Source organism: Ammospiza nelsoni, chromosome 1, assembly GCF_027579445.1.
Source record: "Ammospiza nelsoni isolate bAmmNel1 chromosome 1, bAmmNel1.pri, whole genome shotgun sequence".
NCBI classification, from domain to species: domain Eukaryota; kingdom Metazoa; phylum Chordata; class Aves; order Passeriformes; family Passerellidae; genus Ammospiza; species Ammospiza nelsoni.
This window is the reverse complement of record NC_080633.1, coordinates 68,280,487-68,305,494: the sequence shown is the minus strand read 5'-3', so window position 1 is coordinate 68,305,494 and position 25,008 is coordinate 68,280,487.

The following is a 25,008-nucleotide window of genomic DNA, read 5'->3' as shown; positions in this document are numbered from 1 at the left end:
TTTCATGATTTAGGTGGCTCCTGTCATTGTTTGCAAGGAGGATGGGGTTGCATAACAGTGTGTAACACGATACAGCTGCAGACAGGGCTGCTCAACCAGCACAAGCTCAAATAGAGAACAGCTTCTTCTGTTAACCAGCAGCTGAACAACAGCAGGGAAATCTCACCCATCCCTTTTCCACTGGTAGGGGAAAGGGAAGGCCTGTGGGCTGGCCCTTTAGTCTGTTTATGTCCAGCTCGTTACAGCCACCAGCATATCTGTGAGATTCAACAAAATTCTTTCTGGGGAGTTCTGCTTAGAAGAAGAACGCAAACTGCTTCTGTGTGGAGAGCTGATTTTGGTGAGAGTTTTGCCATCTTTATTTGCAGAAAATGGGAAAGTCACCCCAACAATTTCACTTTTCTCTCACCAAGTGTCAAAGCTAGTAGGTCTCCCTCAGGCAAAAATCCAACCTGTGTCAGCAGGATTGTTGGGTTTGTTTTGTTTTTTGTATTGTACAAGGCCTGTAGGATCCAATCCAGCAACTCTTCAGCCATCATGTTTGGGTCCAGGATTAGTCCTAACTTGACTGGATCTTTGTGTTTCTGAGGGAAATTCTGTGGGAAGAAGGGACAGTATTACTTTTTACTTTTCTGTGGATACAGGAGGATCTGAGATCAGAGCCTGGGACCAAATCTTTTCCTTGCATTCTTCAATGTAGTCCCTCTGAAGTCACTGTGACCAGATAAGCTATGGAGCATAGCACAGCCTTATGTGGATGCTTGTACAGAGTGACTTATTTTTAGCTCAAAGCTCTACCTTAAGGGTTGTCTGTCTGTTTTAACAATCCAGAATAGCCTTTGCTGGTACCTGAGAAAATAAATGAGTTTTAAATCATACAACCACTTTAGAGAGTTGCAGATGCATGTGGATGTTCTTGTTAGTTTTTAAGGCATCTTGCATCCCAGTATTTTAACAAAGGAAGCTGCACAGATGTTGCCATTTTTAAAATCAGTGCAGTTTCTGAGGTAAAAACTACACTGCAACTTAGTGGTTTCACTGTTCTATCCAAAATAGAAATTTTAGGTATGTTCATTGTGATTCTGGGACATGAGGTGTAGGATTTGTCAAATGAAATTAACAGCTGCACATGCTCTTTGCTGTACAGACACAGACTGAGGCATTTAGAAGCTGATGAGTGCTACTAGATATAGAAGGACCACCTGAAAACCCCACTGGTGCAAATGCTCAGCAACAGAGATGTGACCTAGAAATCCTTTTCACACGTGGCTCCTAGTTCAGTGTGTTGCACTGACCTATAATGGCAGCTTAGGAGAAGCAACCCGTGTAACAGAGCAGTTTTTTAACTTGGTGCATGCCCAAACCTGATCCAAGCACATCCCATAGCACTTTGGCTACCGAGTGCAGATTGCTATTAAACAGACTGCTGCCTACATTAGTCAGGAACATTGCTTACTAAGTATGTTCAGACTTCTGGTTGTCTTGCACCAGCCTATTATCTGATCTTAAAAAGCTACCCGGCATTCCCCTGCTGGTGAAGGCTTTGCAGATGGCTACGTGTCAGAACTGCAGCCATCTGCAGATCAGGTTGGTCTGCAGCTCATCATTCGCAGTTCAGGCAGCGAGGGAGGAGAGGGAGAGCACAACAAAAGCATCCAAAACATGGCCAGCTAAGCATGACTTCTATGCCAGTTCAATTTCCTTGGGACTTTCCCAGCATTCTTACCCCAACTGTTCGCAGCAGTGTTAAGATTCAAGATTTCTTTTTCTGGCCCAGGCATCCTAAGAGTTTTTCAGCCTGGCTGCAAAACTATATAAACAAGGATGAAATTCTGGCCCATGTAAATCATGGCAAAACTCCCACTGATTTGAATGAAGCCAGGCTTTCTCCCCACCACCCCCCTCCACCTTCCAAAATGTATGAACCCAGATTTTAAATATATTTTATAAATAGAGCACTAAAACTGTACTTTCCAGGCAGAATAGAAGAGGGACTATCAAGGATTGTAGCCTTGCTGTTTTCATTAAATTTTCACTGAGGCTGGTTAACTGTGGTGGAACCACAGTTGTGATCCTGTGTTCTCATGGAGATTGTTATCAAAATTAGCAAAAGTAGTTAAGTTAAAAGAGAGAGAATGTTGTGAACAAAGTCAGGCCCCAGCTCCTGGGACTTTCTTCCAAGTGTTCTCAGAGTGCCTGTCTGTGTGCTTAACTGCAATTCATCTTTCATTCTCCCCTGTTGCTTATGGACTCCAGTCCTCAGTAGGATGCTGGATTCCTTGGCAGAGATGCAGGCTGTGTCGGTATCATTCTTCAAACTTCACTGATCATTAACTCATCTGCAAAATTCCTTCCAGATATCTTACTGCTTCCCCAGTGCTGCTCCAATACATCAGCGTACCTCCAGACTGTCTTAAAGATTTTGGTTCTGGGAAAAAAAAAACAGAACTGCACAACACTCAATGAGCACCAGGCTTTTCAGGGAGCCTGTGTTGATTCAGAGAATGCTCCCAAGGGAACAACATGCTGTACCTTGCCCGCTGATAAGCAGCAGCAAGCTATTCAGCAGGGAACTGCATGGTCCCACTTCCCAAGAAATGTAATCCTTCTAAGTCAACAAGGCAGGCAGGGCACCGATAATTTTCTCTGAACAGGGCAGACATTATTACAGGTCTGGTAGTGAGCAAGCAGAAGTTGACACTGTGTCTTCGTTACTACAGAAAAACTTCTCACAAACAGCTGTCTGAACAGTCTCCAACTGTTTGGGCAAGTCCACAGCAGTGTCTTTCTGACCAGGTCTCCTGTGGTCTGCAGAAAGTTGATGGAGTTCAAGGGCTACGCTGTTGCTATTCTTTGTGCACCATCTAAATCACATCTAAAGCTGTTAGGAAAAGCAAGTACTTCCCTAACAGGAATCAAAGCAGGATGGGATGTGGCAGAAGCAAGGAGCAAATGATGGGGTTTGCAGCGAGTGCAGGGAAGAGGCACATTAAACCATGAAGAATAGTGAAGAGATCTCACCACACTTTCTCTCCAGAGATTTGTCCCATGCTATAAAAACACTGGGTAAAGTTCTGAGCTAAGCAGATTCCTTGCACTGAATGCACAAAACCCGTGCTGTCCCAAGGCTCACAGGGACCGACAGCCATTAGAGGGCAGCAGGTATCTAACACATGAATTGATGGATCCCTTTCTGACACGGGATGTCCCAGCCTGCAGAACTCACTGAGCAAAACAAGACAAAAGGTATTTACTTTTAAAAAAAATCTCCTTAAAGAAGCACTGTCAGCCAAGCATTTTGCCACAGGCAGTACAGCCACATGCCATCCTATGCCAGGAATAAAAGTGTTGTAATGTCTCATCCTGAATGAGCCATCCACCATCCTACCCAGCTATTATCCTGGAGATATAAGAAAGAATTGCATTTCTGGCAAACATCCTGACTTAACAGCTGAATGGAAGTCTGGAGTGAAATATTCATCCCATGGGCTGCTCTCAGCTTCCAGCAATGAAAATAGAGAGGGGAGGAGGGGGAAAAGCCCCAAAATACTTGAGCTGAGATATTTGTGATTCTGACATTATTTGTTTTGCCAGGAGCGATAAAAGCTGGCCCTGCCACATAGATACAATCCCCGTTGTCTTATGTCACCTGGTCCTCAGGTGAGTGCCCTGGCCACCAAAGGCAGGGTGTGCTCAGAAGACTCTACCAGCAGAGCACCCCAAGAGCAAGCAGCAGCATCTGCCTGGGGAGGAGGCATCTGCCCCTTGCTGAGGACTCTTGAGCAGGAGACATAGTTTCACTGGCAGCTCCTCTCCATCCCACTGATCCAAAGGTGAAGCCTCTCAGCAAGCATATGGCATAGAGTGGAAATAAAACCAGCCTGGCAAGCCAGCAGCCACTCAGCTCCCATCACTGAGAACAACTCACTCCTCTGCTCGCATTGCCAACACTGAGGCAGCAAGGGCCTAAGCCCAAGTCAGAGACTTGAAGCACAACATGATGCCAGTGATTTCAAGTGACAGACACACCCAGAGAGCTCCTCGGCCGTGGACTAACTCCAGCAGCCAGCCACGCACAGGCACAAAATGACTGCAGGCCCCTGGGGAGGCCCCAGCTCCTGCAGCACCGCCCTGGGGAGCTGACCACACTCCTGGGCCCCAGCTCCATGGCCAGCAGCCACCCAGGGAGCTGCCTCCTTACTTACCCTGAGATTACCCTGGTTTGAACAGGGGAAACTTCTCCTCCCCTGGCCACGAGACAAAATGGGTGCCCTGTCTCAGTGGTGCTTCCTTGCTCTCCAGGCAGGCAAACTGAGGCTGCTATGGCTGCTGTAACCTGTGGGTTGGTGAGACCCCTGCGCAGAGGTCAGGCCAGCCCTGCCAGCAGGGCTAACATGGCTGTGGGGGTCTGCTCTCGACAGCTGTGCCAGCCCCAGGCATCTCCCGTGGGACAGACAGGGCAGAGTGTGGGGAGATGGAGACGGGCCCTGCTGCCATGTTGTTTGGGCCAGACCTGGTGGCGCTGGGGGCGGACATGAGGGCCGGGCTGTGAGGGAGGCCTGGTCAGCCAGACAGGCCCTCAGGGCTGGCGCTGCCCTCAGGGTCCGAGCGGAGCTCTGGATCTGCTGGGCCTCCTGCCCAGCACGGCACGGAACAGGCTTGGGCAGGTGTCTCCTGTGGGGCCTGGCAAGCCCGTGGCTGCTGTGCCCTGTCTGCTTGCACAGGCAGTGACAGCCATGCACCCTTCCCCCGGCCCTCAGCCTGCCAGCAGCAATGCCTGACAAGAACCTCACTTCCCATCTCGGTTGCTGCATGCCAGGTTTATGATGGCCATTTGCTTTTGTGTCAGCATTGTCCTTTAACTGAAATAGCTCCTCTTCCTCCTTAGCATTAACCTCCAGGATGTATTTATAGAGAGCGATCATATCCCTCTCTCAGCCTTTGTGGTGCTGGACTAAATAAGCCAAGCTCTTTTAGTCTACTTTTATAACCTCAGCTCTCCAACACCCTAATCCTCCCGCTGCCTTTCTTTGCACCTGTTCCAGCATGAATCAATCTTTTTGAACATGAATGACCATAACTGCCGCTCATTGTGCACATGGCATGTCACACTGCTTTCTACAACAGAATTAGTATTTCCCTCTCTTGAGCACCAGAGCTCTGCATCAGGCAGCTGGGGACCTTGCTTGCCTTCCTTCCTCATGGATGCAGAATCATCCTGAATAACAAACTAAGTTCAAGAAGACCACGATATGCTGGGGCAAAATACCACTGGGTAACAATGATATGGAGAAGCACATGATATAAGCCCAGGAGCATCATATTTTAGCAACTAGCAAAAAATACTTTGGAGAAATGCTGTGGACAAGATGTTTTTATAAGTTCAGGAGATGGAAAAATCCAAAAATCTTTTTCTATGACAATCTTACACTTTAAAACCTATCAAGTTTAATATGGAACAAAACATTGTGAAAGGGCTGCACGGAACAGGACTGTCATAAAAACCATTCACAGGTGGTAAAATTATCCTTACAACAGAAGAACTAACCAAGTAAAATGTGTCCTATATAGAGCAAATGATGGCCACTGTCCCATATGTCTTTTGCAGCATCTCTGAGTTCTGGTATTACTGTTTCTGTGCGGCTGCTGTGCTCCTTTATCTTCCAGCATCCCTTTTGACACCCATGACAATCAATCCCATTATTTCTATCTTTAATCCTTCCACACTCTGACTGGTGACAGGAGACATTTTGATCTCTGTAAGTGCAGGATTCTGAAAATCCATTACCTAGAGCAACTCCAGGGCTTTTCTGTACTCCAGTCTCCTGTGGTGAGCAGCCAGGGATCCCAGTCACAGCCCAGATACACCACACTGGAGCCCATATCACATCTGACCACACAGCTCTGTTCATTTCTGAGCCCCCCAAACACCAGATGCCTGTACTGATAAAGGAGGAGGACTGTTCCATGTGCTTTCAGCTGCTGTCTTTATGCTATCCATCAGGATGTTTTCAAAGTCATGCAACACATGGACTCTGCTCTCCAGCAGTGCTGGGGAGGAAATGGGGCAAGGTAACTTCTGCCCAGCCTCCTGGAGACCTCCCAACCAGGAAATGGTCTTAGTGCCTCCAACAGCATTTAAAGGCAAAGCGAAAAGCCACAAATTTTCAGGCTCTTCAATTGAATAATCAACCCTTGTGTTTCACTTCTCCTATTTGTTTTCTGTGCTACATGGGCCTCCTCCGTTTACAGAGGGTGACCCGAGGGAGCGGGTGCTGACCTCCCGAGGGGAAGCCCGTGTCCTGCCATGTGGCCATCCATGCCCAATGCACTCCGCTGCTGGGCACTAGGGGCCACTCTCAGAGCTGCTGAGCGCGGCCAGCAGCTGTGTTTTGTCACTGTCCTCCCCTCCCGCCCCTGCCTGCTGCCCTGCTCACTGGAGCTTAGCTGGGAACCGGAGGGGAGAACTAGGAGGGAGGCAGAGACAACTGCAGGGATGAGGACCCGGGCTGGTACTGGCTGGGAGCGGTGGGAGGGGGGGAAAGGAGATGAGCTGAGCCTGGGAGAGGAAGAAGAAAAACATGCTGCTGCAAGTCCTTCCCCCGTGGAATCTGAAGAGAAGAAAGCTGACTGCTGACAGAGATGATTAGGAAGCCCTCCCTTGCTCATGCCAGCCCATCCCTGCGAAAAGCTGCCCCTTGGGTCCTGCCCTGGGACTTGGTGCTAGAGCACAGAGCCGGACCAGAGCATGGGAAAAGAGGGACCTCCAGCTTGCTTGAAACAGATAGCACACAAGATTCAAACACCCAGGATTCATCATCCCCAGAGTCCAGCTGAAGGTAGCACCCTTTGGGCATTGCATCACCCCACAGCTTCTTGGGTGAGGGAGGACCTGGAGATAAGGTCAGAAGAGGAGGAGGTGCTGGGGAAGGCAGAAAGGCAGAGAGCAAGTGAGGCCAAGATGGACCCTTGCCCCTGGAGAATCCCAACAGACAGTTCTGAGATGCTCTCCCCTTAATATAGCACCATCTGCCCAGCTATTTTCTCCCCTGGCTCGCTCACAGGGATCTCCACATTGCAATCAGTGTGTCTGGCATACTTGAGCTAGCTGCAGCCCAGAGGGGTCAGGCAGAGAGCGACCGCAGCAGGGGCACGGCAGCCAGCCCTTCAGCCTGCTCTCACAAAGGCAGCCCGCTCTCCAGGTCCCTGAACTGGTTTCTGCTGAAGGCCATGCTGCTCCCTCTCCCCTGCTGTGACCTGTACTGACTAGATCAGCCAGCGTGTGCTGCCTTGCAACAATTTCAGAGCAGCCTGGTCCCTGGGCAGCATGGCTCCATGCAGCAGGGGCTGGTATGCTGGATAAAGGAGGAGAACTGGGCACTGGTCTGAAAAACACTTTAGCAGGTCTCATTATTTTGTCCCAAGTCACGTTATTTCATATTTTTTCATCACACCTCAGAGACAAGAGTTTCATTCTTCAACAAAAACCTGACCTTGCATAAGAAGCCAGTAAGAATACCACTTTTGTACTCGCTGCTTATTTGCTTCTCTGAGCCTTGCAGTTTGGAAGGTAAATTCATTTTTCTCTGGTTAAGGATGGTGGTAGAAGGAATCTTAAGAGACAACACATTTTTTCTCAAAGGATGTGCATGCCTGTGTCTTTTTTCATCTTTTTGTGGTTTTTATCTACACAGGCTTTGTGGTCTCTGATGCAGAACCAGGGCTTCACCTAACTCCATTTTTCACAAAGTTTGGGCTGCCATGCAAATAATAATGGCACTCATTCATATGGCTGAGCAAAAGCTTTATTTTTTTTTTCTTTTCCCTGAAATGGGTGTGACACAGGGACAGACTGGGCAAAGTTTGCGAAACATTTTGTACTGTATGCTGATTGCTCCATCTTTTAGACCAAGTTAAGGCTCCCAAGAAGAGAGGGAATTTGCCAGGGAAGATCCAGCAAGGACCAGTGACTCGCCTGGCACAGTAGAGGCCTGTGCTTTCCCTGCAAAGATAGCATGATGTCCATCTACGTACCCTGAAACCAAAGCCAATGATAAATTTCCTCCCCTATGAAGCAATCCTACAGTACAAATCAAGATTAATTGACATCCTCGTGCCTTCCACAGCTGCACAAATGGTTGGTACAGCACAAGTGGGGCCTGTTCACTAATCGTGAAGTAGCTAAGAGCAGACCTTGGATTACTGTGGTCTGTAGTAATATATCACTTTCCATAAAAAGAAAAGAACACTGTGCTCTCTTTCCCAACACTCTTTCACCCCAGCTCATCAGTTGCCCAGCAATCACTCTCCTCTCCCAACACTTGCATAGCAGACAGAGTGGCTTTTAATCCTGGAGAAGTTCTGCTGTGCCGAGCTAAAGCAAAAAGAGCAGGCAGAAGCAGCTGGGTGCAGGGGGAGGAGCTTTTTTGACAAGAGCAAAAAGAATGCAGTACTAGGGGGGAGTTTCCAGGTTAACAGAAGTCTAAAGGCCACTCTGTCTTTCCTAATGGCTCCAAAGTGCTTAACTGCCACAGGGAGAGGGAAAATATCTGACGGAGGGAGAAGACCTCTCTCTCTTCAGACTGACTCCATCTCTCACTGCAGACTCCAAGGTGCTGTTGAGTTATGCTCTGTTCCAGTTGCAGGAGCCTTCTAAGGTACATACATTATGTTGTCTGTTGTGAAACCTGTCATTTCGCAAACTGGCTGAAGTTTTCAATCATTTTGCAAAATGCCAGGAGATAATAGGTATGCACATGAAATCCTCACCCTCTGGCTGTTACTAACTCCCTAACTCAAAGAGAGATGCAAAACTATTCTTATGTTCATTTCTACAACCAGGCAATCTTTTGTAATTACTTTTAAAGACAGTCAGCAACACCCATCCCCTGACAAAGCTAACTAGCATTTTCACAACTGAGCGTTGTAACATCAGCCATATTTCAGTCTTGCCAGTAATATCTGCCTCTGACTCCCAGTGCTCTGGCCCACGACAACATCACCCAAGCCAGCCTCCCTCAAATGAATATTGATCAATTTTCTGAGTTCAATATTAAAAGTTTCTTTTCCAAATGAAAAACAAAGAAATGGAGAAATGGTCACAGATATGTTTTCAAGTGGCAGAGCACTATACGCTATAGAAAATACATCCGTTCCCAGACCCAGAATGTTGGCACCACTGTCTCAGTACACATTCTGCAGAGGAAGATCAGGGTCGTATGCAGAAAGTCAGTCAACAGTGAACACCGTTAGAAAAAAGGCAAACAACATGCTGGATGTATAAACAGGAGGAAAGCCCTCAGGATGAGTGAAGTAATCCTTCCATCTAGTACTATCCAAGCTGGAGCTGGACTGCTCTCTGGTTTTGGAGACAATTCTTCAACACCAACCAACTGAAAAAAGTCCAGAAGAGAGGTGTGAGATAGACAAGAGGCCTAGAAAACATTATCAGTGACAAAGGACCAGAGGAACTGTGTCTGTCTGAGAGCGTCCCAGTCAATACAAAGTTCATGCAAGCACTGCTGCCCACAGACTAACCTATTTCTGATAGCTGTGATAGCTGTAGTGCACCAGGGTGCCCAGGATGCCAATTTTAGCAAAGCAGTGCAACAGCAGTGCCAGGCAGCTTGCACATGACTCCAACTTTCTATCATTTGGCATGCTGATGAAGAAGAGAAATAAGGCAGTGAGGTAAAATGTCTGCAATTCCTATTCCAAAAAGACTAAACTTTTAGTCATCTTGTGAATAAAACATGTTGCAAAATGAAAAAAACCTGCAGTCATTTCATGAAATTATTTTGCAGGATGAGTAACTCACATATGAAAATATTTTTTTAAATAATTCTAACAAATTGGGCCACACTGTCATAATACCTGGACAGCATGCAGTTTCAGAGCCCTACGTAGACTGCCAAGGGCTGCTCACTTCTTTTGAAAAAGGATAGAAGGCTCCAAAACTCATTTACATTATTTTACTGTAGACACCACAGGAGTCTTTGGCTGAATCAGGATCCAAAACAAGATTTTATAAGTCTAAGGCCACAGCCCTGTCTGTGCCCTCTCCATTTTTCATGCTGGTTTTCCTCTTGGTCATCCATTAATACAAGTAGAGCTATCACTATATATTACCTAGCACAGCAAACTGCTGAATCCTATGGGAAGTAACATGGCTCATTCACCCAAAATAGGGCTAAACCTAGTCACTTTTGATCTTGCAGGGAAATTCAGATTTAGAATGCAGGCTTGTGACTGAAATCACCTCCTGACCTAGGCCCTGCAAGGCTGAAGTTTCTTCCAACCCCAGACAGTCTGCATCAGATCAGGAAAAGCCTTTCCCCTCTGTTAACAGATAGGCAAAAACTGAGCATGGAAATATAAAGAAATAGCAAGGAAAAATCCTGGTTATCACAGTCCTTGTTGTGCAGGGCAGAGAAGGCCTGCCTGCATTCTGTTAAAATCTTTGTTTGGCTCAAGGCCGTTGTGTACACAACTTTCATTTCCTCTCCTCCATCTTTGTGTTCACCCAAGCTCACATTTCCTTGGAAAGGACTGCCTGGCACTCCTTGTAGTTGTTTTATGATTACCACAAGCAGCCTCTTCTATACAAAAGGACAGGATTGGAATCAGACTTTTCCTAGCACTTCTCCTGTGGTGCCAGCTGGACCCTCTGATCAGAGCTGCTTCTCCATGGCTGCTGGCACTGCGCTGTGATGCAGCAATACCCAGGTTGGGTGTGTGAGGTGTCAGGGAGGTGTAGCTGCAGTGGCACAGGGTAGCAAGAGCTGCAAAACCCTGTCTGGACAGTCAGGTGAATGCCCTGGCAGCAAGTCCTCACCCCAGTGCTGTGCTGGCAGGTGAGCCTGTTCTGGGGAGGATGAAGTTAACTCCCCTCCCTCGGCACAGCCCGCAGCATAGATTGATTGCAGTGCAAACACATCCCAAATTTCTAAGCCTGCTGGTCAGCCTCAGGACTCGGCACTGATGCATCCCCAGAGAAATCTGAAAAAATGACTGATTCCATAAAAGTAGCCTATCAGTGTTAACTTCTCAAAGGCTTTTTCCTCCAGTTTCCTCCTTTTGCTGACAAATATGAAGATTTTTCCCCCTCAGCTGTTGCAACGGTCTTGTGCAGTCAGGACCCTCGGCTGCCGAGGCAGAGGTGTGGATTTATAGCACTGGCTTTTGCATAGTATAACACTGAGCCTCAGGGATCAAGGGTTATGACATTTTTATGGCTTCTCTTCTCCTCCCTCATATGAATATGAAGCAACTGTAAGGAAAAACATCTGGTTTCACTTTTCTTTTCTCCACCACTGTTCCCATCTGACAAAATCTTAAAAACTTGCCAGTGTTCTAGCAAGCTGTGTGTGCCAGCAGCCTGCAAGGAGCCAAGGATTTTTTGGTGTCATCACAAGTGAGAGTACACTGGTCTGGAAGTACTGGCTCCATGGTTGCTAGAGGCAAGACTGCCCAGATCTTGTCCCACTGACAGATGCACTGGCAGCCCTCCTCCTTTGCTAGAGCAGGCTGAAGGGTTGCTAAAAGACTGTCCTTCCATCTTGATCTCATTACAGGCAGCATCTCCAGGGGGAAATGTGGGCCACTGTGGAGAACACTGTGAGAGGAGCCAACCCCTGCTGAGGGGAGGGAAAACGAGATGCAAGGAGAAGTTCTACCTCACCTCAGAGTCTTCAGAGGGATTCTTCCAGGGCAGAAAAACAGTCCTGCTCTATTTCTGAACAGTGGTGAGCTGAGAAAGGCTTGTGTCTGACTCTATGCTCAGGGCCAGTGTGCACCAGAAAAGAAAGATGAGCCCAAATATCCTAGAAGCTCCTTGGTCCAGGTGGGACCCACACTCTCGGTCAGGAGGAGAAGAACAAAATACTACAGACTCCAAGGCCAGTCTGGCAAAGGTGGCCAATAGCTGGCCAATAGCCTGTTTCCACAGCTGGACGCTAAGAAATATAATCAGTTCTCTCATGTTATCTTATTTACCCAAGGAAAGATAAAATTAAACTATTTCCAGGAATCTGCAAGCATTTCTCCTTTATCTATAGGAAAGGAAGGTATCTCTGCAACATTCAGTGTTGCGGCTCTGGAGAACCTCCAGAAATAATTTCTTCTCAGGATTCCCCATCTTCAAATCCCCAAAGAAAACCAAGTGGACTGTTTGGACACATCTTACAAAAGAGGGACAACTGCTGAGTGCTGGCTCCAGGGACATGTTGCTGAGTACTACTGCCATGGGGACTGTGAGGTGTGAAGGTGCTTCACAGGGATGAAGTCGCAGGACTCTGTGGCAAACAGGGTCATATGTTAGGCATCCTAAGGGCAAAGCACCCAAATAAACAACACTGGCCTCCAAGAAAGGTCTCTGAGGGACAGGAACCAAAAGTGGTCGTGGCAAAGAATATTGAACATGAAGGCACACAAATAAAATGTTCTCTGCTCTGGGCTGCAAGAGAAGACGCATGGTATTGTTTTCCAGTTTTTCTCTCTTTTTGACTGTCCTTCTTGACTATGCCAATTAAAAAAAAAAAACACCACTCCCTCGTCTTATTCTTTTTCTTTGTTTACTTAACTTCTTTTCCTCGTAGCAACTGTATAAAGCTGAAGCCATCTGATATTTCCAAGTAACCAAGACCATTATTCACTGAAGGCACTGGCCTGGATCCTAATTGCTGCTGGTTTCATACTCAACACAAGCCTTGCAAACAGCTGTAAATATCCCTATACAGTACTCCTCTCATGTCAAGCTGACCCTAATTCTTACAAGTCCCCTGGGATGCAAATAAAAGTGCTGCCAGAGAAAATAGGTGTGCTAGGTACACTTTGGAAGGACAAACAGGAGCAAAAGAGAGACAGTGTAGAAACGCTGTTTTACACCCTTTTCCAAGGCATGCAAAGGGGAAGCAGGTGAAAGGAGCTGGTGGTGACCGGCATTTGCAGGCCATGTGACGGGAGGAAGAGGCCTTTGCATCTGTGTGAAACTAGGACAATGAGGACTTTCTGGATCACGTCCCAGCACCCAGAGGATGTTTGAGAAGGAAGCTGGAGCATCCTCTTCCCAGTTACTCTTCCAAGCCTTTGTTCCAGGCATGCTATTATTCTGGCATTACTCAATTTCTTCATTTTCTTTCCCTCTGTTCACACAAAAGGCCTGTGTTTCACATGAACCTTTGTTTAAGGTTAAAGAGCATCATAACTGCCAGGTAGCAGCATTGCATTACAAGGGTGACAAGGTCAGGGTAAAACCCCTGCTAAGGAGGAGGAGGAGCAGCAGTCCATGCTTTGCACCTCTCCTTGCCATAGTCACAGAAAGGAGAAAAGGACAGGAAAGCAAAGCATGTGCCAAAGTGTAAAATATGGTACTTTTGGTTTGGTTTTAGTCTGCTTCACTCCTATAACCAGAAGAACGCCAGAAGAAGAAAAAAAAGTTTCAGTGCAACAACCTATTTCACTACCAAAAAAAGAAAAAGTCACTTAGATGTCTTTGGGTTTCTTTTCATTTCAAAATACAGTTCAACTCAGAGATGAGGGTGGGAGGGACATCCAGTCTTTTACAAACTCCCCAAAAGTCAGGCACTTATAACAGTCCCTCACCTTTTATTGCCCCTATTCCTCAAATCCTGCCCATCCCCTGTGTGATTTTATGCTGCCCTTCTGCTCTCCTTCCCATCTATCGCACGGTATCTCCCTTCTCCACTCATTTCCTCCTCTTCTCTGAGCCACTCATGCATTCCAGCTTCCCTCACTCGTCCCAAAGTTCATTGGAACACCGACAGTCCTCCGATGTCTTCAGCCCTTCATCCCACATGGCTGGCTGCACCCTGCCGAGGGGCTGCCCCCCTGACAGCAGGGCTACAGGGGGCTAAATCCTCTGCTTCTCAAGGAAGTTCCACCACAAAGAGCAGAAGCTGTGGGGAGAAAACTGGGGGAGGCAAAGAAGGCACAGTGTGAAAGTCCACAGCTACATACCAGGAGACGGAAATCAGTACAGCTGGTACTGTGTGTTCAGCTCGCAGCCAAAGTCCTTTCTCTCAAGGTTGTGCTGACAGACTACAAAAACAACGGCTGAAAGCACAGCATGAAAGCAAGAGATGGGGAACTTGCCCCAGTAGAAAGAATCTGTGAAGAGGAAGGTTTAACGTGTTTGTTTAGATGTCAAGGCCTTGATAGGCGCTTGTCAGGAGAGGCAAGGAAAGGTGTCCATCCAATGCACACCTAGTGCTTCTTGATGCACGTGTATTTCTCCCACCCTTTCCACCTAAGTGCTCTCCTTAAGACTCAGCCCTTTCAGAGTGACATTTAAGAAGGACACGCAGACCACCCCGTCTGCTCCAAGACATGAGATATGCTGCAAATGAAGACGTGGCAAGCAATTTTTTACCAGGAACAAATATTTGCCATCATTCTGTATGGCTGCTATGCCACACTACATTCTTCCTGGCATACTAGAGTGGACAAATATTCTCGGAAAATTAAGTAGATTTCTGCCATCAGAAAGGGCTGACAAACACTTCAGGCCACTGCACCTTGGGTCTTCATTTCTTGCCAAGTTGGGGGCCTATGCACACAGCTGGTTTCTCTTGTGTGCTGGTGAGATGAAAGAGCCAGAGGGTCAGGTAAATACTAATTGTTAGAAAGATGTGCACACCCAGCACAGTGAAAACTGCACTAAGGGTAGCAGATACATGCCCCATGTGAACCAGCCACCTCTTAAGATCTCTCAAGATTTCTACTGCCATTTCATTTATTCTCTTGCTCAAGTGCCACGTCTACCTGGCAAACGAATTCCCTCTATTTCCTTATGCCAAGTTTCACTCCAGCATGTCAAAACCACTGCCCTACACTGCAGCATTCCTTTCCAAGTGAACTATTTCCCCCCTCCCTCCCACAGGTCCTGCTGATGGCAGCTCGAGGTTGTATAACTGCACGCTCCCTCCTTGATAATAGCAAGAACCAGGATTTCCTGGTATGCCAGAAATGATTTTGCCACTCCTGCCTGTGTGAAAGGGGTGGGACAGGAGGCAAAGCAGCCATCGTGTGTTACAGCTCTGGGTCGTGTCTGTGCACCTTGACATCCCGCCAGGCAATAATAAGAGAGACCTGCAGGGAGCAACATATGTCAAAGTTGGTAATTTTCCTTCCTGCCTTCACTCCTCGAAACCGCCTCAACTGGATCAACGCCCTCCCAGTTCCTTCTTTGGACAGCCAACGAAGCATGCACACTGCAGGAGCAGCTGCCAGCTCTGCTGGAAAATGTACAGACCAAAAGATCACCTGTGAGCACGCAGTCTTGGCGTGAGCTGTTCTGCACGTCTGCAGCTCGACAATGCTGCTGCAGCTTTGGGAGGCCACAGCAGCCGACCGCAGCACCCGGCTGGCCACTCGCAATCCACAGCCAGAGGCGCCTCTGAAAACATGCTCCCTGCAGCAGGGAGACCTTGCAGAAGCCTCACAAACGTCCCCTCATTTTTAAGCTGAACCACGTTAATAATCCTCTCCCTCCCCCAGCAATTTTTCGCTTCCCTGGACGGCCATGGTGTCAGTCCACATCTGGAAAGGGCATCGCTGAGCCATTTGCAGCTGGATTGGAGCCAGATGCAGGAAAGATTTGAAAGGTTCCTTCCTTCAGATTTGCTTAGTGCTGCAGTAACACCAAGACTGCTGGTGACTTCAAGTGGTGCCTACTTGTGCTTCTTGCCATGCCAGGCACATTTGCCTGAGATGGAGCCCCAGCGCTGGGCAGCCATTCTTGGAGAACCAAGTAGTCTTTGGGGCCCAAAAAGTTGGCCTCCCTCCCAAAAAGAATCATCAAAATTTGCACCAAAAAAGCCTCAGTTTGCAGAGGTTTTGATAACTTGTATAGCAGCCATGTTTTTAACTGCTTCTGTGGACATAATTCAGATGCTGCATTGTTTGAGGCTCTCCCATCCCTCATCAGGGCCAATCTGGCTTAAGATTCTTTCTGGAGAAATATATAAATTCACCTGACCAGCCACCTTTGAGCTTCCAGAATTGCCAAAGTAGTTCTGTTTTGCCTTTCTTCCTTCCTCCTGCCTCCCTTCCCCTCAGCTACTTCATAGATGCATGTGGCCCACTTCACAATTTCTAAACCCCTACCTGAATATGGGATTTGCAGGCTGTTTATTTTTTGTGACATTCATTTCAGGGAAAACGGGAGCACCAGTGTCATCACATTACCAAGCTCACTGCATTTTCTGCATTGAATTCAGGCAGGCTGGCAGCACCACTCGATACTGGGGCACTCCTTTGACAGGAGTAGGAAAGACCATGTACTCACACCAACTAATTCAGCTGATTTATTTTTAAATGCTGTAATAAGGCAGTCATGGAGTGAATGAAAAAGTGCAAACCACTGAGATCTAGAAGGCTCTCAGAGCTGTGTGTTGCTTTATGCCTCTGCCTGCTTCTCAGTTGTCTCTGTGAGTGATTCAGAAAACCCTGTTTAATCAGATTCAGCTCCTGCCATCTGTTAAGTGAGACACTATAGGGACTGAGTATTGTAACAAAATGCATATCACAATTGCCCTTGATTTAGCATACTCTGTGCAACATGTCCCATTGCCCTCATTCACAGCAATCAGAGAGAGGCTTTAAGGCATCTCTTCTCTTTGGGGTCTGATGACTCACTGCAGTGGGCGAGCAGACCACACCGACCCTCTGCATCCCCCCAGCTCTGAGTCACAGGCTGGGATTAGAGGGACATTTTAGGATTACAGACAAGCACTCTCCCAGAAATCTCCTTCTCTTCCACCTTTGCCTTGCTTAACAGAGGCTGTGTATGCTCTCTGATGTGGCAGAAAGGATGGAAATTCAGGGAATTCCCGGACAGCTTGTGATTGTATAGCCAGGTGTCTGATCAAAGGTAAATATCGATCAGTTTGGTCAGTGACACCCAACACTCATAAAGATGGGATCAGTAAATCCATCCATCCTTGCGCCAGGAGGTCTGGTAACAGTGAAACAAAAGAGTTTATTGGCAGTTGGCAGAGATGGGTGTTTTGCAGGACGCCTGCCACTACTGAATGGCTCCTCCAGACAACATTGGAGCAGGGGCTTCATTTTACACAGCTTTGAGATGATGTGCTTTGTGCTTTTTCAAGCAGTCACAGGTCTGCTATGGTGGAACAACAACCTTATTTCTTGAAGGCAACCCAGCAAGATGCATCACAATGCCATGGGAGCAGAGCTGATTATTTCCTCCTAGTAGGGTAGTTTAGCTTGCCTCTCACAAAATCCCTGGCCAGGCAGTACCTGCCATTTTGGAAGAACATCTGCAGTGGCTGGAGGGGACGCATATCCTGCTGTGCTTGGGAAACACCTTCCCACATGCTTCAGTGTGTCACTCAGGCTACTGCTGCTGAAATACCTGACCTGGTTTTACCGGGATGGATACAGACGTGAACATCAGTGTTTGGAGAGTGACTCAGAGAGTCAGGAACTTTAATGAAATGCATTTTAAAAAAGAAGAAGAAGAAGAAGAAGAAGAAGGAGAAGAAGAAGAAGAAGAAGAAGAAGAAGAAGAAGAAGAAGAAGAAGAAGAAGAAGAAGAAGAAGAAGAAGAAGAAGAAGAAGAAGAAGAAGAAGAAGAAGAAGAAGAAGAAGAAGAAGAAGGAAGAAAATGAAAGAGGGAGAGCTGACATCAAAGTGAGCAACAGAGGACACAGAAATTGATGGGTTTCACACTCGGTCGATTGTTGCAATTAATTACATAAAAGGAGCTGTGACAGTGTGTACCAAACTGCTCCCCCCACACAGCTGGAAACTCCACAGTTAGTGAGGCCAAGGGAATCAGATGTTGCAGATGATCCAGTTGCACCATATATTTCCACAGCTTGCTCAAGCTCCCCAGGTAAGTGTCTGGATTTGGTTTCTGCGGTACCACACCGTGTGCCCAAATTCGTCAGGACGGGCGTGTTTATGCCTGCTACCAGTCTGCTGGGTTTGCCTCCCCGCGGGGGAAGCAGGGAGGAAGCACAGAAATTGTCGGGTTTGCATTTCACAACCGCCTGCATAATCCAGGTTGCTGTGCACATCCCGTGGCTCAGCCTTTCAGGCCCAGTGTGATGGGAAGCGGGAGGGAGTGTTTACACAGCCTGCTGGCCGCTCTGCAGTCGCTATAGCAACCCCAAGGGTCAGTTTATAGTAGGAGAGGAAGTTCACTTTTGGGGAGTTCAGCTTTCCAACACCAGCATCAAGCATGGCTGAAAAACAAAAGGCCAGGCAGTGGGAGGAAACACATTTAAAGGAGCTTCCTATGTGCAAAACCACCCGAGCTTTCTCAGTCACGGGGAGATGCTGCATTCCTTTCCTCTTGGTCAAAGGCACGCTGCCATCCGGCTGAAGCCTGGGCCAGAGGGGTACCTCCCCTCTCCCACAGATGCCTGTGTGTTGGAGAGCAGGGCAGCAGAGGAGGAGTGCAGCGTGGTGCTCCACTTTCAGAAACAGCCCTGTGCTGGCAGCCCAAGCTGAGAGCCACATGACTGATAGTCCAAGTGTACTTGTTGCCAGCTCTGGCTCTGCAGAGGCTGCTCGTAGACCTTCACAATGTCTCCCATGGCAGGAAGAAATAACAGGCACTGTCCTTTCTGGCCTGGATGTAAACCAGCAAATGTCTGTGCATGCAGACATTTGGGGATCTTTGATCTTATCATGCTGAGACTTAGTCTGTGTCAATGTGGTACTGTGATTAAATCTGAAAAAAAAATGGCAGTCATCTCTGAGGTGATGCCTAGGGAAACACCTTCTTTCCAAACAGTGCCATCTACCCCAGAAAGTTTTCTTGACCTGCACATCTCCTTTCTCTGTTCTACTTCATTACCAAAATGGCCTGAGTACTGACCAAGAGCTAAAAGAGCATCTGTCAGCCATTGTTAAAACAGTGGGACAGTGTCAAAGCACAGTCACCCTGGGGAATTGTGTTTTCTCAAGGAAAGAGGTAATAAACACAGCATCCTCTCAGCCACAAGAGAAACATCCTGCAGCCTGAGTCCTTCTCTCTACCAGCAGTTCCCATCGCTGGATCTGAAGCAGCAGAAGAGAAAGAGTCCATTGCAGCATGGAGGGCAGGGGGCTACTTTAAAGAAAGGTCCACCCCTAGCTGAACACTAGATGGGAGAACAGGCCACAGACTTTCTGAGCTCCCAGCTGACCTCTCCACTGTGCATCACATTCCAAGGTTTCAGAGCTGGGTTTCAGTTTACCTGAATGCTACCCCTCTGTGGTGGATATAAGGTCATAAAAGGACCCCTGCACTCAGCAGCTGCTGGAGAAAGAGCCCTGAGTAGTCTTGTGCTTGGTCCTCAACAATTGAGGACGTGCAATGGGTCCCAACAATTGAGGATGTACAATGGGTACTCCTGTGCCTGGTCTAGGCTGCAGTGTGGAACTCAGAGAGAAGAAAACCTGGTGAATCCCAGGGAGGTGAACTGACTGCAGAGTGTCAGAGCGAGCATTTCAAGGCCTGTTTTCCCTTCTAACATGACAATTTACATCAGTGAAGTATCATTCCAATAAAGCTCCTTCTGTCCATGAAGATCTGTCCACTAGTACTTGGCTGCTGAGATAAAAAAGGTAATGACAAGGGAAGTAAACAAGGTAATGGCAATGTTAATGGCTGTGCTGAAGCCTGCTGTGCAGGCAACGTTTGGGGCAGCTCACACAGGTGTTTCCCAAAGAACAGAGCTCAACAAAGAGGCAGCAAGCCATTGCCCAGGGGAAGAGAGGGGCAAAGAGAGCATATGGGAAGGGGAGACTGCACAAGTCTATGTGTAGGAAGATTGGGAATTGTGATACATTATGCCAGAGAAAATATGCAGAAAGATACAGCATCATGGAGGAACACAGGTTCCAAGGAGATGAGAGTTATACCATGAGGCACTGTACAGGAGAAGGAAGGACCACATGGATGGGAAGGAATGACCCATAGCTGAGGCCTTCAAAGCCAAAGTGATAAAAAGAGAGGAAAGATGATGAAAATGAATGTGGGTGCTTCAGGGGTGGAATGGCAGTGAAGGCTACATAGATAAGAAAGTTGGCTGAGTGGGGGAAAGAATTCATCCAAGATGTCAGATCCACTTGAGAAACAGATGTATTGAAGATGAAACTCAAAGCAGATGTCAAATACATCATACATCTACTTCTCTCTGGAATGGGGGAGCTACAGTAATGATTCCAGAAGAAGACACCTACCCCAAGCAGGTCAGATTTTAATGAAAGAAACCTTCATGCCTAATAATCATCTGCTCTTGGGTGGCAATTGGAAGGGCAGAGCTTAGGGATGAGGACTGAATGTGTGTGTGTGTGTGTGTGTGTGTTTGAGGGTGATCTCCTGGGAGATTTCCCCAGGGCTGGGTGTTACCCAAGGAAAGATGAGTAGGTTTCAGTGCTGCCTCACTGCTGAATTCCTCAGCAGAAAGGACTTTCCCAAGGAACTCCAGAGGTGGGTTTCACTTTTACTGGCAACACCCACCTTGCATGTGTTTAACCCCCAACCTTTGAGTGGAGGATGCACATAGGGCCAGCAAGCAACAATATGTCCAGGAGCAATAAGCCAGCCTGCAGGACAAACTGCAAGAGATGGTGGAACAGCTTGTGCACTGGCATGGCCCCTCGCCCTGCCAGTGGCTATGGCACAGCAAGGACACCCACAGGATCAGGCTTCTGTGTGCCCACAGCAAGCAGACTTCAGCATCTTTCAGACAGGCTGCAGTTCAGGCCCTAGCCTGGGAAGCCCTTTCTCCACTGCCCTCTCCTTCCTGCCCAGCATGTGGATGAGTCAAAGCCACTCCTGGTGTCTCAGGGTCACCCAAGTCCCACACAGCCTGCCGCTAGCCCTGGTTACAGGACAGACCTGCCTGATCTCCTTACAGTAATTAACAACAGCCCTTCAGATGGTTTAATGTCACAAGGAGTCTTTCTACAAGCTCAGCTCACATCCTTGAACAGTGCTTCCCACTCTTTTTTCCATGTCAGTGAGCAAAGAGTGCTCACTCTGCCCTGGGTTCCATCCTGCAGCACTCCCAGCTCCCTGCATCTGCCTCACTGTACCGCCCACGCACAGTGCCCAGGGATGCTGCAATATCAGCTGAGCTGGGCCACAGAGCATGGAAAAAGCAGGAGGGCACCCAGGTGACTGAGGCACCAGCAGCATGCACAATAGTGACTCAAAACCTTGGCATGGCTCTTTGGAAATATTACTTGTGGGCAGGGGGGCCGGGGAGGTGGAGGAAGTGTTGTCAGCATTCTTTTATTCATACTGTATGAAGAAAAATACCCTGAAACAATGCAGTTGGGATTGGCAGCAGCTGTGAGTCACTTGCCATAGAGGCAGAGGTCTGTGAAGCCCCAAGCAGGGTAGGAATTAAATCCAGCTCCCCAGATGCTGCACAAAGGTGTAAAAATGTGAGCTTTGGTATTGGCTCACCATCTGCTTCAAGGTACATGTAACAACACAGTAAATACCATTTGCATGTATTTGCAGATTTACTGGTTAGATAAGTGGTAAGGATGGTATGAAAAGGCCTGCTTAGAAACAAGGTTAAAAAGAGGCGTCTTCATCTTTGTTTCTACCACTACTTTGTATGGAAATAATGCTTACAATCATTAAACTGTAAGTGGTCATCACAGAGGGTAAAAATAATTAGGGAGGAAATAATAGGAAGGATGTTATTTAACAGTGCAAATATTTCTATATCCTCACCTGTGCCTGGATACTGCCACTGCACACACCTCAAAGGGAGTTTGTTCTAAGAGAAAGAAAAAAATGAGTAAGAGAAAACAAAAATTGTATTGAAAGATTGAAAAGTCAAGTGGAAAAATTCACAGAATTCACCCCATAAAATCCTCTGGCTTGTTAGAAAATGTTTATCCCTCTTAAGTCTAAAGGAAATTAAAACTTCCAGCTCCACAAAAAAACCTGGAAAAATATTTCTATTTGCCGACTCTCATCACTTCTGGCCCAGGGACAACCTCACCATTTTAAACTGATTTTCTAACCCTGCAATGGTAACCTCCCCTAAAGCACACACATCTTGCAATCAGCTTTGAATCACAGCGGGACAAAAACCCAGTTCACTTCTCCCACATCGCTGTCCCCCTCACTCTCCACTGAAGACAAAAGCCTGGGGGGGTTATTTCTGTTTTCTCTGAGATGCTGATCCTGGGGAGGACAATGAAACCAACTTTCCTCAAATATCTCAAGGCTAAGACAGCTTTTAGAAAGGGGATCAGGCATCCACAACACACCTAAAAGAGGTACCTGACCTTCTGAAAGGCTGGCAGGCAGGTCACCAGCATCCCAGTGGGACGTGATATAGGTGAATCTTTGTGAAAGTGTGGCATCCTCAGCTCCTTCAATTTACTCTAAAAGGCAGAGCTTTGAAATGAGTCATGCTCGAGACTCCAAGTGGGAGATGGGACAGTCATGTTTTAATGTCTTTGGTGCAGGAGCCCAGACAGCACTTACTTGTGATGATGAGGACTGGTACTTGGCTTTTTTCTTAACACACAGTCAAGAGAAATGGTGTCATATACCAGGAGAGAGAGGTTTATCTGCACTAATTCCTGCTCATTTTGTCTTCTTTTGGAAAAATGCCCTGCATACAGAAAGGCTTCCTTGCGCTATATGTCTGATAGATCCTACAATTTCAAAAATGCACCTTTCTGCATCTAGCCAAATCCTCAGAGAAGACATTTTGTTTTCATCTTTTATATCACACTGGGGGCTCTAACTGCTGACTGGCTCCTCCTGCCCCTTGAAGCAGTCACATTTCCACCAAGAAGAATAGCAGAGTGGCCCACCCCATGCATATCTCTTATGGCTGAAGTGCTCTAGAGCAGAGGAGATGCTTTAACTTTTGCTTCCTTTTGCAGCTTTCTTATGACAGTTCTCTTTATGCTTGGCTTAGCCTGTTTCCCAGATAGGCAGGACTACTTCCATTCCTGTTTGGGAACAGTGCCCCTTTCTCATCTGCTGGCATGCTGTAGGTGTATTGATGTGTCCAACTTTCCCCAGGAAAGACATTCAACAATCATAAGATGCCCCTGTGGAAAACGCACCACTTTTCAGGCATGTCAATATTCACACAAGGCAGGAAAACCCTTACTAAAAGAGAAAAAATCACTACATTTTTGTTCATTCTTCTTGAGGGTATCCCTTCAACAGCACTCAACAGCTGTTAAATGGGATAATCGCCTGCTAGCCTCATGTCACTAATTCAAATGCTAATGGCTCTCAGTGCATGAGAGGTTATTCAGCCATGCGGCACCCCAGGTACACTTTGCATGAGGAGGATGATGAAGGGATTAAGATCCCTTCTGGGATTCTAAAGACATTGGAAAGAAATGCTTTCAGATTAATTTGGAGAGGAGATGATGTCCAAGATAGTATATTTGGTTTGTATGGCAAGGTTTTTCAGTGGGGTGCTCTAAGGGTGGCCTCTGTGAGAAGCTGCCAGAAGTTTCCCCCATGTCCAATGGAGCCATTGCTTGCCAGACCTAAATGGACCCAAATCTGGCCAATGCTGAGCCCATCACTGATGGTGGTAGCACCTTTGAGATAATGTATTTAAGGAGAAAAAGTTGTCACATGAGAGCAACTGCAGCTGTAGAGAGGAGTGAGAACATGTCAGAGAAACAGCCCTGCAGACACCAAGGTCAGTGAAGGAGGAGGGGGAGGAGATGCTCCAGGTGCCAGAGCAGAGATTCCCCTGCAGCCCATGGCACAGCCCATATGAGAGCAGGCTGTGCCTCTGGAGCCCATGGAGTGGAGCAGACACTCACTGTGGAGGACCCCACGCTAGAGCAGGTGGATGCCCAAAGGAGGCTGTGACCCCATGGAAGCACATGCTTCAGCAGGCTCCTGGCAGGAACTGCAGCCCTGTGGAGAGAGGAGCCTACCCTGGAGCAGGTTTGCTGGCAGGGCTTGTAACCTCGTGGAGACCCACACTGGTGCAGACTGTTCCTGAAGGACTGCACCCTGTGGAAGGGACCCACAGTGGGGAAGTTCATAAAGAACTGCAGGCTGTGGGAAGGACTCACCTTGCAGAAATTCATGGAGGACTGTCTTCAATGGGAGGGACTCCTGGCTAGAGCAGGAAAAGAATGTGAGGAGTCCCCTCCCTGAGGAGGAAGGAGCAGCAGAGACAATGTGTGATGAACTGACCACAGCCCCAGTTCCCTGTTCCCTCTGCACTGTAGCCCCAGTTCCCCATCCCCCTGCCCCATGGGGAGCAGGTAGAGAATCTGGGAGTGAAGTTGAGTCCAGAAAAAATGGAGGAGTGGGGGATAAGTGTTTTCAAGATTTAGTTTTATTTCTCATTATCATACTCTGATTTGATTGATAATAAATTAAACTAATTCCCCTGAGCCTGTTTTGCCCATGACTGTAATTGTTGAGTGATCTCTACCTGACCTTATCTCAGCTGAGGAGCCTTTTCTCTCACCTGTCCAGCTGAGGAGGGTGAGTGATAGAGCAGGGGAGGTTTGGTTTGGTGGGGACCTCACATTCAGACAGGGTCAAAGACAGGGAAACCAGGCAAGGAGAAGACCAGCAGGAAGGATTTTCATGTTTTGATGCCTCAGAGGGACTCCAACCCAATGCTGAAAGATCCTGCACCCAGCCCAGCCTTGGTGCCAGCAGACTGAGCCAGGGCTGTGATCTCAGAAATGTACTGCTTGTGCTCAGCAAGCACAGGTCATCATTCTGTTGTCATGGCTAAACCACTGTCCCAGCAGTGCAATACTGGCTACCTGCACAGAAACAGAGGTACCTCTTCCTAGGGCTTGGGGTCACTGTCACAACTCCGCTCCTGGCCAGGTAATGCCGGGCTCTGTGACCCTCCAGACATGCAGTGCAAAGTGCCAAGCTGTCAGTGCCCCATGGGGCAAACCCTCTGGTGCTCCTTGCCTCTGTGACAGGAAAAAGGCTGCAAAAGGCAGCAGCAAAACCTTCAAAATCAACACCACTTTTATGGAGCAAAC